The sequence below is a fragment of the Lonchura striata genome, chromosome 13 (genome assembly GCF_046129695.1).
Source record: "Lonchura striata isolate bLonStr1 chromosome 13, bLonStr1.mat, whole genome shotgun sequence".
In the NCBI taxonomy this organism is placed as follows: Eukaryota; Metazoa; Chordata; class Aves; order Passeriformes; family Estrildidae; genus Lonchura; species Lonchura striata.
Genome location: NC_134615.1, coordinates 1,048,470 through 1,061,192, shown reverse-complemented (window position 1 = coordinate 1,061,192; position 12,723 = coordinate 1,048,470).

Below are 12,723 nucleotides of genomic sequence, written 5' to 3'. Positions count from 1 at the left end.
TATGGAAGGTGTTCCAGGACAAATTCCCTGAGTTTTGAATTCGTCCTGATGCAGCCCCTCCTGGGAAACTCGTGCTCGTCCTCTGAGTCTCCGACATGCAGAGACCTCGATGGCAACTGCAGAAATGAAGGGCTGCGTTGAGTTGTCGAGAAGCAAGAACATAGCCAGCGCCTTGTGTTTGGGAGTCAGCAGCTGCTGGACTTTTGCGATTGCTTTCACTGTGCACTGAATGCCAGGACGGCATGTGCACGTTAAAACAACGAGCTGGGCAAGAGTAATCGAAAGATCACGGCCGTCAGAAAGCAGCTTATATATTGCCCTGGGAAGAGTACTGTTTTTGGAGTGTGCAGTAAAATCGTGTTTCTGGGCAAAGGAGGCATAAGTGCGCTGCGCTCCTAAACTATCTCTCTGCGAGACACACTGCCAAAGCTTTTCGCTATGATGCAGTCTAGTGCAGACGCACACTACGGCTCTCCGGAGCTGTCCGAAGCCAAGCGCCGGTGGCCGGCGTCTTTCGGCTGAAGCAGCGCTTCGGAGCGTAGGGCTGCCGCTCCGCTGTTGTGTGCGCGAAGCAGCCGCTTCTCCTGCTCCGGGAGCCGGACAGAGCGGTAGCTTGCACGAGGGCGAAGAACGTTGCCGCAGGGAGACGACATTGTGTGCACAGCCTTGCGACTGCTAGAGGACGGTGGCTAAAGCTACCTGCCTTTTCAATGCACTGCTGGCATGCTTTATTGAAGGTCTTCCGAGACAACTTTCCTGGGTTTTGACTTCGTCCTGATGCAGCCCCTCTTGGGAAATTGGTGCTCGTCCCAGAAGGCTCGAGATGCAGAAAACTCGATGGCAGCTGCAGAAATGAAGGACTCTGTTGAAGTGTGGAGAAGCAAGAACATAGCCAGCGCCTTGTGTTTGGGAGTCAGCAGCTGCTGGACTTTTGCGATTGCTTTCACTGTGCACTGAATGCCAGGACGGCATGTGCACGTTAAAACAACGAGCTGGGCAAGAGTAATCGAAAGATCACGGCCGTCAGAAAGCAGCTTATATATTGCCCTGGGAAGAGTACTGTTTTTGGAGTGTGCAGTAAAATCGTGTTTCTGGACAAGGGAGGCATAAGTGCGCTGTGCTCCTAAGCTATCTCCCTGCGAGACACACTGCCAAAGCTTTTCGCTATGATGCAGTCTAGTGCATACCCACTCTACGACTCTCCGGAGCTGTCCGAAGCCAAGCGCCGGTGGCCGGCGTCTTTCGGCTGAAGCAGCGCTTCGGAGCGTAGGGCTGCCGCTCCGCTGTTGTGTGCGCGAAGCTGCCGCTTCTCCTACTCCGGGAGCCGGAGAGAGCGCTAGCTTGTACGAGGGCGAAGAACGTTGCCGCAGGGAGACGACATTGTGTGCACAGCCTTGCGACTGCTAGAGGACGGTGGCTAAAGCTACCTGCCTTTTCAATGCACTGCTGGCATGCTTTATTGAAGGTCTTCCGAGACAACTTTCCTGGGTTTTGACTTCGTCCTGATGCAGCCCCTCTTGGGAAATTGGTGCTCGTCCCAGAAGGCTCGAGATGCAGAAAACTCGATGGCAGCTGCAGAAATGAAGGACTCTGTTGAAGTGTGGAGAAGCAAGAACATAGCCAGCGCCTTGTGTTTGGGAGTCAGCAGCTGCTGGACTTTTGCGATTGCTTTCACTGTGCACTGAATGCCAGGACGGCATGTGCACGTTAAAACAACGAGCTGGGCAAGAGTAATCGAAAGATCACGGCCGTCAGAAAGCAGCTTATATATTGCCCTGGGAAGAGTACTGTTTTTGGAGTGTGCAGTAAAATCGTGTTTCTGGACAAGGGAGGCATAAGTGCGCTGCTCTCCTAAGCTATCTCCCTGCGAGACACACTGCCAAAGCTTTTCGCTATGATGCAGTCTAGTGCAGACCCACACTACGGCTCTCCGGAGCTGTCCGAAGCCAAGCGCCGGTGGCCGGCGTCTTTCGGCTGAAGCAGCGCTTCGGAGCGTAGGGCTGCCGCTCCGCTGTTGTGTGCGCGAAGCAGCCGCTTCTCCTGCTCCGGGAGCCGGACAGAGCGGTAGCTTGCATGAGGGCAAAGAACGTTGCCGCAGGGAGACGACATTGTGTGCACAGCCTTGCGACTGCTAGAGGACGGTGGCTAAAGCTCCCTGCCTTTTTAATGCACTGCTGGCATGCTTTATTGAAGGTCTTCCGAGACAACTTTCCTGGGTTTTGACTTCGTCCTGATGCAGCCCCTCTTGGGAAATTGGTGCTCGTCCCAGAAGGCTCGAGATGCAGAAAACTCGATGGCAGCTGCAGAAATGAAGGACTCTGTTGAAGTGTGGAGAAGCAAGAACATAGCCAGCGCCTTGTGTTTGGGAGTCAGCAGCTGCTGGACTTTTGCGATTGCTTTCACTGTGCACTGAATGCCAGGACGGCATGTGCACGTTAAAACAACGAGCTGGGCAAGAGTAATCGAAAGATCACGGACGTCAGAAAGCAGCTTATATATTGCCCTGGGAAGAGTACTGTTTTTGGAGTGTGCAGTAAAATCGTGTTTCTGGACAAGGGAGGCATAAGTGCGCTGCACTCCTAAGGTATCTCCCTGCGAGACACACTGCCAAAGCTTTTCGCTACGATGCAGTCTAGTGCAGACGCACACTACGGCTCTCCGGAGCTGTCCGAAGCCAAGCGCCGGTGGCCAGCGTCTTTCGGCTGAAGCAGCGCTTCGGAGCGTAGGGCTGCCGCTCCGCTGTTGTGTGCGCAAAGCAGCCGCTTCTCCTGCTCCGGGAGCCGGACAGAGCGGTAGCTTGTACGAGGGCGAAGAAAGAAACCGCAGAGCACCGGGCTTCTGCGCGCACCCTAAGGCCTGCTAGAGGACGGTGGTGGCCGCACGCCTGCCTCTTCAATTCCCTTCTAGCATCCTTATGGAAGGTGTTCCAGGACAAATTCCCTGAGTTTTGAATTCCTCCTGATGCAGCCCCTCGTGGGAAACTCGTGCTCGTCCTCTGAGTCTCCGACATGCAGAGACCTCGATGGCAACTGCAGAAATGAAGGGCTGCGTTGAGTTGTCGAGAAGCAAGAACATAGCCAGCGCCTTGTGTTTGGGAGTCAGCAGCTGCTGGACTTTTGCGATTGCTTTCACTGTGCACTGAATGCCAGGACGGCATGTGCACGTTACAACAACGAGCTGGGCAAGAGTAATCGAAAGATCACGGCCGTCAGAAAGCAGCTTATATATTGCCCTGGGAAGAGTACTGTTTTTGGAGTGTGCAGTAAAATCGTGTTTCTGGACAAGGGAGGCATAAGTGCGCTGCTCTCCTAAGCTATCTCCCTGCGAGACACACTGCCAAAGCTTTTCGCTATGATGCAGTCTAGTGCAGACGCACACTACGGCTCTCCGGAGCTGTCCGAAGCCAAGCGCCGGTGGCCGGCGTCTTTCGGCTGAAGCAGCGCTTCGGAGCGTAGGGCTGCCGCTCCGCTGTTGTGTGCGCGAAGCAGCCGCTTCTCCTGCTCCGGGAGCCGGAGAGAGCGCTAGCTTGTACGAGGGCGAAGAACGTTGCCGCAGGGAGACGACATTGTGTGCACAGCCTTGCGACTGCTAGAGGACGGTGGCTAAAGCTCCCTGCCTTTTCAATGCACTGCTGGCATGCTTTATTGAAGGTCTTCCGAGACAACTTTCCTGGGTTTTGACTTCGTCCTGATGCAGCCCCTCTTGGGAAATTGGTGCTCGTCCCAGAAGGCTCGAGATGCAGAAAACTCGATGGCAGCTGCAGAAATGAAGGACTCTGTTGAAGTGTGGAGAAGCAAGAACATAGCCAGCGCCTTGTGTTTGGGAGTCAGCAGCTGCTGGACTTTTGCGATTGCTTTCACTGTGCACTGAATGCCAGGACGGCATGTGCACGTTAAAACAACGAGCTGGGCAAGAGTAATCGAAAGATCACGGACGTCAGAAAGCAGCTTATATATTGCCCTGGGAAGAGTACTGTTTTTGGAGTGTGCAGTAAAATCGTGTTTCTGGACAAGGGAGGCATAAGTGCGCTGCTCTCCTAAGCTATCTCTCTGCGAGACACACTGCCAAAGCTTTTCGCTATGATGCAGTCTAGTGCAGACGCACACTACGGCTCTCCGGAGCTGTCCGAAGCCAAGCGCCGGTGGCCGGCGTCTTTCGGCTGAAGCAGCGCTTCGGAGCGTAGGGCTGCCGCTCCGCTGTTGTGTGCGCGAAGCAGCCGCTTCTCCTGCTCCGGGAGCCGGACAGAGCGGTAGCTTGTACGGGGGCGAAGAACGAAGCCGCAGAGCACCGGGCTTCGCGCACACCTTAAGGACTGCTAGAGGACCGTGGTGGCCGCACGCCTGCCTCTTCAATTCCCTTCTAGCATCCTTATGGAAGGTGTTCCAGGACAAATTCCCTGAGTTTTGAATTCGTCCTGATGCAGCCCCTCCTGGGAAACTCGTGCTCGTCCTCTGTGGCTCCGACATGCAGAGACCTCGATGGCAACTGCAGAAATGAAGGGCTGCGTTGAGTTGTCGAGAAGCAAGAACATAGCCAGCGCCTTGTGTTTGGGAGTCAGCAGCTGCTGGACTTTTGCGATTGCTTTCACTGTGCACTGAATGCCAGGACGGCATGTGCACGTTAAAACAACGAGCTGGGCAAGAGTAATCGAAAGATCACGGACGTCAGAAAGCAGCTTATATATTGCCCTGGGAAGAGTACTGTTTTTGGAGTGTGCAGTAAAATCGTGTTTCTGGACAAGGGAGGCATAAGTGCGCTGCGCTCCTAAGCTATCTCCCTGCGAGACACACTGCCAAAGCTTTTCGCTATGATGCAGTCTAGTGCAGACGCACACTACGGCTCTCCGGAGCTGTCCGAAGCCAAGCGCCGGTGGCCAGCGTCTTTCGGCTGAAGCAGCGCTTCGGAGCGTACGGCTGCCGCTCCGCTGTTGTGTGCGCAAAGCAGCCGCTTCTCCTGCTCCGGGAGCCGGACAGAGCGGTAGCTTGTACGAGGGCGAAGAAAGAAACCGCAGAGCACCGGGCTTCTGCGCGCACCCTAAGGACTGCTAGAGGACGGTGGTGGCCGCACGCCTGCCTCTTCAATTCCCTTCTAGCATCCTTATGGAAGGTGTTCCAGGACAAATTCCCTGAGTTTTGAATTCCTCCTGATGCAGCCCCTCCTGGGAAACTCGTGCTCGTCCTCTGAGTCTCCGACATGCAGAGACCTCGATGGCAACTGCAGAAATGAAGGGCTGCGTTGAGTTGTCGAGAAGCAAGAACATAGCCAGCGCCTTGTGTTTGGGAGTCAGCAGCTGCTGGACTTTTGCGATTGCTTTCACTGTGCACTGAATGCCAGGACGGCATGTGCACGTTAAAACAACGAGCTGGGCAAGAGTAATCGAAAGATCACGGCCGTCAGAAAGCAGCTTATATATTGCCCTGGGAAGAGTACTGTTTTTGGAGTGTGCAGTAAAATCGTGTTTCTGGACAAGGGAGGCATAAGTGCGCTGCGCTCCTAAACTATCTCTCTGCGAGACACACTGCCAAAGCTTTTCGCTATGATGCAGTCTAGTGCAGACGCACACTACGGCTCTCCGGAGCTGTCCGAAGCCAAGCGCCGGTGGCCAGTGTCTTTCGGCTGAAGCAGCGCTTCGGAGCGTAGGGCTGCCGCTCCGCTGTTGTGTGCGCGAAGCAGCCGCTTCTCCTGCTCCGGGAGCCGGACAGAGCGGTAGCTTGCACGAGGGCGAAGAACGTTGCCGCAGGGAGACGACATTGTGTGCACAGCCTTGCGACTGCTAGAGGACGGTGGCTAAAGCTACCTGCCTTTTCAATGCACTGCTGGCATGCTTTATTGAAGGTCTTCCGAGACAACTTTCCTGGGTTTTGACTTCGTCCCGATGCAGCCCCTCTTGGGAAATTGGTGCTCGTCCCAGAAGGCTCGAGATGCAGAAAACTCGATGGCAGCTGCAGAAATGAAGAACTCTGTTGAAGTGTGGAGAAGCAAGAACATAGCCAGCGCCTTGTGTTTGGGAGTCAGCAGCTGCTGGACTTTTGCGATTGCTTTCACTGTGCACTGAATGCCAGGACGGCATGTGCACGTTAAAACAACGAGCTGGGCAAGAGTAATCGAAAGATCACGGCCGTCAGAAAGCAGCTTATATATTGCCCTGGGAAGAGTACTGTTTTTGGAGTGTGCAGTAAAATCGTGTTTCTGGGCAAATGAGGCATAAGTGCGCTGCGCTCCTAAGGTATCTCTCTGCGAGACACACTGCCAAAGCTTTTCGCTATGATGCAGTCTAGTGCAGACGCACACTCCGGCTCTCCGGAGCTGTCCGAAGCCAAGCGCCGGTGGCCGGCGTCTTTCGGCTGAAGCAGCGCTTCGGAGCGTAGGGCTGCCGCTCCGCTGTTGTGTGCGCGAAGCAGCCGCTTCTCCTGCTCCGGGAGCCGGACAGAGCGGTAGCTTGTACGGGGGCGAAGAACGAAGCCGCAGAGCACCGGGCTTCGCGCACACCTTAAGGACTGCTAGAGGACCGTGGTGGCCGCACGCCTGCCTCTTCAATTCCCTTCGAGCATCCTTATGGAAGGTGTTCCAGGACAATTTTCTGGAGTTTTGAATTCGTCCTGATGCAGCCCCTCCTGGGAAACTCGTGCTCGTCCTCTGTGGCTCCGACATGCAGAGACCTCGATGGCAACTGCAGAAATGAAGGGCTGCGTTGAGTTGTCGAGAAGCAAGAACATAGCCAGCGCCTTGTGTTTGGGAGTCAGCAGCTGCTGGACTTTTGCGATTGCTTTCACTGTGCACTGAATGCCAGGACGGCATGTGCACGTTAAAACAACGAGCTGGGCAAGAGTAATCGAAAGATCACGGACGTCAGAAAGCAGCTTATATATTGCCCTGGGAAGAGTACTGTTTTTGGAGTGTGCAGTAAAATCGTGTTTCTGGACAAGGGAGGCATAAGTGCGCTGCGCTCCTAAGCTATCTCCCTGCGAGACACACTGCCAAAGCTTTTCGCTATGATACAGTCTAGTGCAGACGCACACTACGGCTCTCCGGAGCTGTCCGAAGCCAAGCGCCGGTGGCCAGCGTCTTTCGGCTGAAGCAGCGCTTCAGAGCGTAGGGCTGCCGCTCCGCTGTTGTGTGCGCGAAGCAGCCGCTTCTCCTGCTCCGGGAGCCGGACAGAGCGGTAGCTTGTACGAGGGCGAAGAAAGAAACCGCAGAGCACCGGGCTTCTGCGCGCACCCTAAGGACTGCTAGAGGACGGTGGTGGCCGCACGCCTGCCTCTTCAATTCCCTTCTAGCATCCTTATGGAAGGTGTTCCAGGACAAATTCCCTGAGTTTTGAATTCGTCCTGATGCAGCCCCTCCTGGGAAACTCGTGCTCGTCCTCTGAGTCTCCGACATGCAGAGACCTCGATGGCAACTGCAGAAATGAAGGGCTGCGTTGAGTTGTCGAGAAGCAAGAACATAGCCAGCGCCTTGTGTTTGGGAGTCAGCAGCTGCTGGACTTTTGCGATTGCTTTCACTGTGCACTGAATGCCAGGACGGCATGTGCACGTTAAAACAACGAGCTGGGCAAGAGTAATCGAAAGATCACGGACGTCAGAAAGCAGCTTATATATTGCCCTGGGAAGAGTACTGTTTTTGGAGTGTGCAGTAAAATCGTGTTTCTGGACAAGGGAGGCATAAGTGCGCTGCTCTCCTAAGCTATCTCCCTGCGAGACACACTGCCAAAGCTTTTCGCTATGATGCAGTCTAGTGCAGACGCACACTACGGCTCTCCGGAGCTGTCCGAAGCCAAGCGCCGGTGGCCGGCGTCTTTCGGCTGAAGCAGCGCTTCGGAGCGTAGGGCTGCCGCTCCGCTGTTGTGTGCGCGAAGCAGCCGCTTCTCCTGCTCCGGGAGCCGGACAGAGCGGTAGCTTGCACGAGGGCGAAGAACGTTGCCGCAGGGAGACGACATTGTGTGCACAGCCTTGCGACTGCTAGAGGACGGTGGCTAAAGCTACCTGCCTTTTCAATGCACTGCTGGCATGCTTTATTGAAGGTCTTCCGAGACAACTTTCCTGGGTTTTGACTTCGTCCTGATGCAGCCCCTCTTGGGAAATTGGTGCTCGTCCCAGAAGGCTCGAGATGCAGAAAACTCGATGGCAGCTGCAGAAATGAAGGACTCTGTTGAAGTGTGGAGAAGCAAGAACATAGCCAGCGCCTTGTGTTTGGGAGTCAGCAGCTGCTGGACTTTTGCGATTGCTTTCACTGTGCACTGAATGCCAGGACGGCATGTGCACGTTAAAACAACGAGCTGGGCAAGAGTAATCGAAAGATCACGGCCGTCAGAAAGCAGCTTATATATTGCCCTGGGAAGAGTACTGTTTTTGGAGTGTGCAGTAAAATCGTGTTTCTGGACAAGGGAGGCATAAGTGCGCTGCGCTCCTAAGCTATCTCCCTGCGAGACACACTGCCAAAGCTTTTCGCTATGATGCAGTCTAGTGCAGACGCACACTACGGCTCTCCGGAGCTGTCCGAAGCCAAGCGCCGGTGGCCGGCGTCTTTCGGCTGAAGCAGCGCTTCGGAGCGTAGGGCTGCCGCTCCGCTGTTGTGTGCGCGAAGCAGCCGCTTCTCCTGCTCCGGGAGCCGGACAGAGCGGTAGCTTGTACGGGGGCGAAGAACGAAGCCGCAGAGCACCGGGCTTCGCGCACACCTTAAGGACTGCTAGAGGACCGTGCTGGCCGCACGCCTGCCTCTTCAATTCCCTTCTAGCATCCTTATGGAAGGTGTTCCAGGACAAATTCCCTGAGTTTTGAATTCGTCCTGATGCAGCCCCTCGTGGGAAACTCGTGCTCGTCCTCTGTGGCTCCGACATGCAGAGACCTCGATGGCAACTGCAGAAATGAAGGGCTGCGTTGAGTTGTCGAGAAGCAAGAACATAGCCAGCGCCTTGTGTTTGGGAGTCAGCAGCTGCTGGACTTTTGCGATTGCTTTCACTGTGCACTGAATGCCAGGACGGCATGTGCACGTTAAAACAACGAGCTGGGCAAGAGTAATCGAAAGATCACGGCCGTCAGAAAGCAGCTTATATATTGCCCTGGGAAGAGTACTGTTTTTGGAGTGTGCAGTAAAATCGTGTTTCTGGACAAGGGAGGCATAAGTGCGCTGCTCTCCTAAGCTATCTCCCTGCGAGACACACTGCCAAAGCTTTTCGCTATGATGCAGTCTAGTGCAGACGCACACTACGGCTCTCCGGAGCTGTCCGAAGCCAAGCGCCGGTGGCCGGCGTCTTTCGGCTGAAGCAGCGCTTCGGAGCGTAGGGCTGCCGCTCCGCTGTTGTGTGCGCGAAGCAGCCGCTTCTCCTGCTCCGGGAGCCGGACAGAGCGGTAGCTTGCACGAGGGCGAAGAACGTTGCCGCAGGGAGACGACATTGTGTGCACAGCCTTGCGACTGCTAGAGGACGGTGGCTAAAGCTACCTGCCTTTTCAATGCACTGCTGGCATGCTTTATTGAAGGTCTTCCGAGACAACTTTCCTGGGTTTTGACTTCGTCCCGATGCAGCCCCTCTTGGGAAATTGGTGCTCGTCCCAGAAGGCTCGAGATGCAGAAAACTCGATGGCAGCTGCAGAAATGAAGGACTCTGTTGAAGTGTGGAGAAGCAAGAACATAGCCAGCGCCTTGTGTTTGGGAGTCAGCAGCTGCTGGACTTTTGCGATTGCTTTCACTGTGCACTGAATGCCAGGACGGCATGTGCACGTTAAAACAACGAGCTGGGCAAGAGTAATCGAAAGATCACGGCCGTCAGAAAGCAGCTTATATATTGCCCTGGGAAGAGTACTGTTTTTGGAGTGTGCAGTAAAATCGTGTTTCTGGGCAAATGAGGCATAAGTGCGCTGCGCTCCTAAACTATCTCTCTGCGAGACACACTGCCAAAGCTTTTCGCTATGATGCAGTCTAGTGCAGACGCACACTACGGCTCTCCGGAGCTGTCCGAAGCCAAGCGCCGGTGGCCAGCGTCTTTCGGCTGAAGCAGCGCTTCGGAGCGTAGGGCTGCCGCTCCGCTGTTGTGTGCGCGAAGCAGCCGCTTCTCCTGCTCCGGGAGCCGGACAGAGCGGTAGCTTGCACGAGGGCGAAGAACGTTGCCGCAGGGAGACGACATTGTGTGCACAGCCTTGCGACTGCTAGAGGACGGTGGCTAAAGCTACCTGCCTTTTCAATGCACTGCTGGCATGCTTTATTGAAGGTCTTCCGAGACAACTTTCCTGGGTTTTGACTTCGTCCCGATGCAGCCCCTCTTGGGAAATTGGTGCTCGTCCCAGAAGGCTCGAGATGCAGAAAACTCGATGGCAGCTGCAGAAATGAAGGACTCTGTTGAAGTGTGGAGAAGCAAGAACATAGCCAGCGCCTTGTGTTTGGGAGTCAGCAGCTGCTGGACTTTTGCGATTGCTTTCACTGTGCACTGAATGCCAGGACGGCATGTGCACGTTAAAACAACGAGCTGGGCAAGAGTAATCGAAAGATCACGGCCGTCAGAAAGCAGCTTATATATTGCCCTGGGAAGAGTACTGTTTTTGGAGTGTGCAGTAAAATCGTGTTTCTGGGCAAATGAGGCATAAGTGCGCTGCGCTCCTAAGGTATCTCTCTGCGAGACACACTGCCAAAGCTTTTCGCTATGATGCAGTCTAGTGCAGACGCACACTCCGGCTCTCCGGAGCTGTCCGAAGCCAAGCGCCGGTGGCCGGCGTCTTTCGGCTGAAGCAGCGCTTCGGAGCGTAGGGCTGCCGCTCCGCTGTTGTGTGCGCGAAGCAGCCGCTTCTCCTGCTCCGGGAGCCGGACAGAGCGGTAGCTTGTACGGGGGCGAAGAACGAAGCCGCAGAGCACCGGGCTTCTGCGCACACCTTAAGGACTGCTAGAGGACCGTGGTGGCCGCACGCCTGCCTCTTCAATTCCCTTCGAGCATCCTTATGGAAGGTGTTCCAGGACAATTTTCTGGAGTTTTGAATTCGTCCTGATGCAGCCCCTCCTGGGAAACTCGTGCTCGTCCTCTGTGGCTCCGACATGCAGAGACCTCGATGGCAACTGCAGAAATGAAGGGCTGCGTTGAGTTGTCGAGAAGCAAGAACATAGCCAGCGCCTTGTGTTTGGGAGTCAGCAGCTGCTGGACTTTTGCGATTGCTTTCACTGTGCACTGAATGCCAGGACGGCATGTGCACGTTAAAACAACGAGCTGGGCAAGAGTAATCGAAAGATCACGGACGTCAGAAAGCAGCTTATATATTGCCCTGGGAAGAGTACTGTTTTTGGAGTGTGCAGTAAAATCGTGTTTCTGGACAAGGGAGGCATAAGTGCGCTGCGCTCCTAAGCTATCTCCCTGCGAGACACACTGCCAAAGCTTTTCGCTATGATACAGTCTAGTGCAGACGCACACTACGGCTCTCCGGAGCTGTCCGAAGCCAAGCGCCGGTGGCCAGCGTCTTTCGGCTGAAGCAGCGCTTCGGAGCGTAGGGCTGCCGCTCCGCTGTTGTGTGCGCGAAGCAGCCGCTTCTCCTGCTCCGGGAGCCGGACAGAGCGGTAGCTTGTACGAGGGCGAAGAAAGAAACCGCAGAGCACCGGGCTTCTGCGCGCACCCTAAGGACTGCTAGAGGACGGTGGTGGCCGCACGCCTGCCTCTTCAATTCCCTTCTAGCATCCTTATGGAAGGTGTTCCAGGACAAATTCCCTGAGTTTTGAATTCGTCCTGATGCAGCCCCTCCTGGGAAACTCGTGCTCGTCCTCTGAGTCTCCGACATGCAGAGACCTCGATGGCAACTGCAGAAATGAAGGGCTGCGTTGAGTTGTCGAGAAGCAAGAACATAGCCAGCGCCTTGTGTTTGGGAGTCAGCAGCTGCTGGACTTTTGCGATTGCTTTCACTGTGCACTGAATGCCAGGACGGCATGTGCACGTTAAAACAACGAGCTGGGCAAGAGTAATCGAAAGATCACGGACGTCAGAAAGCAGCTTATATATTGCCCTGGGAAGAGTACTGTTTTTGGAGTGTGCAGTAAAATCGTGTTTCTGGACAAGGGAGGCATAAGTGCGCTGCTCTCCTAAGCTATCTCCCTGCGAGACACACTGCCAAAGCTTTTCGCTATGATGCAGTCTAGTGCAGACGCACACTACGGCTCTCCGGAGCTGTCCGAAGCCAAGCGCCGGTGGCCGGCGTCTTTCGGCTGAAGCAGCGCTTCGGAGCGTAGGGCTGCCGCTCCGCTGTTGTGTGCGCGAAGCAGCCGCTTCTCCTGCTCCGGGAGCCGGACAGAGCGGTAGCTTGCACGAGGGCGAAGAACGTTGCCGCAGGGAGACGACATTGTGTGCACAGCCTTGCGACTGCTAGAGGACGGTGGCTAAAGCTACCTGCCTTTTCAATGCACTGCTGGCATGCTTTATTGAAGGTCTTCCGAGACAACTTTCCTGGGTTTTGACTTCGTCCTGATGCAGCCCCTCTTGGGAAATTGGTGCTCGTCCCAGAAGGCTCGAGATGCAGAAAACTCGATGGCAGCTGCAGAAATGAAGGACTCTGTTGAAGTGTGGAGAAGCAAGAACATAGCCAGCGCCTTGTGTTTGGGAGTCAGCAGCTGCTGGACTTTTGCGATTGCTTTCACTGTGCACTGAATGCCAGGACGGCATGTGCACGTTAAAACAACGAGCTGGGCAAGAGTAATCGAAAGATCACGGCCGTCAGAAAGCAGCTTATATATTGCCCTGGGAAGAGTACTGTTTTTGGA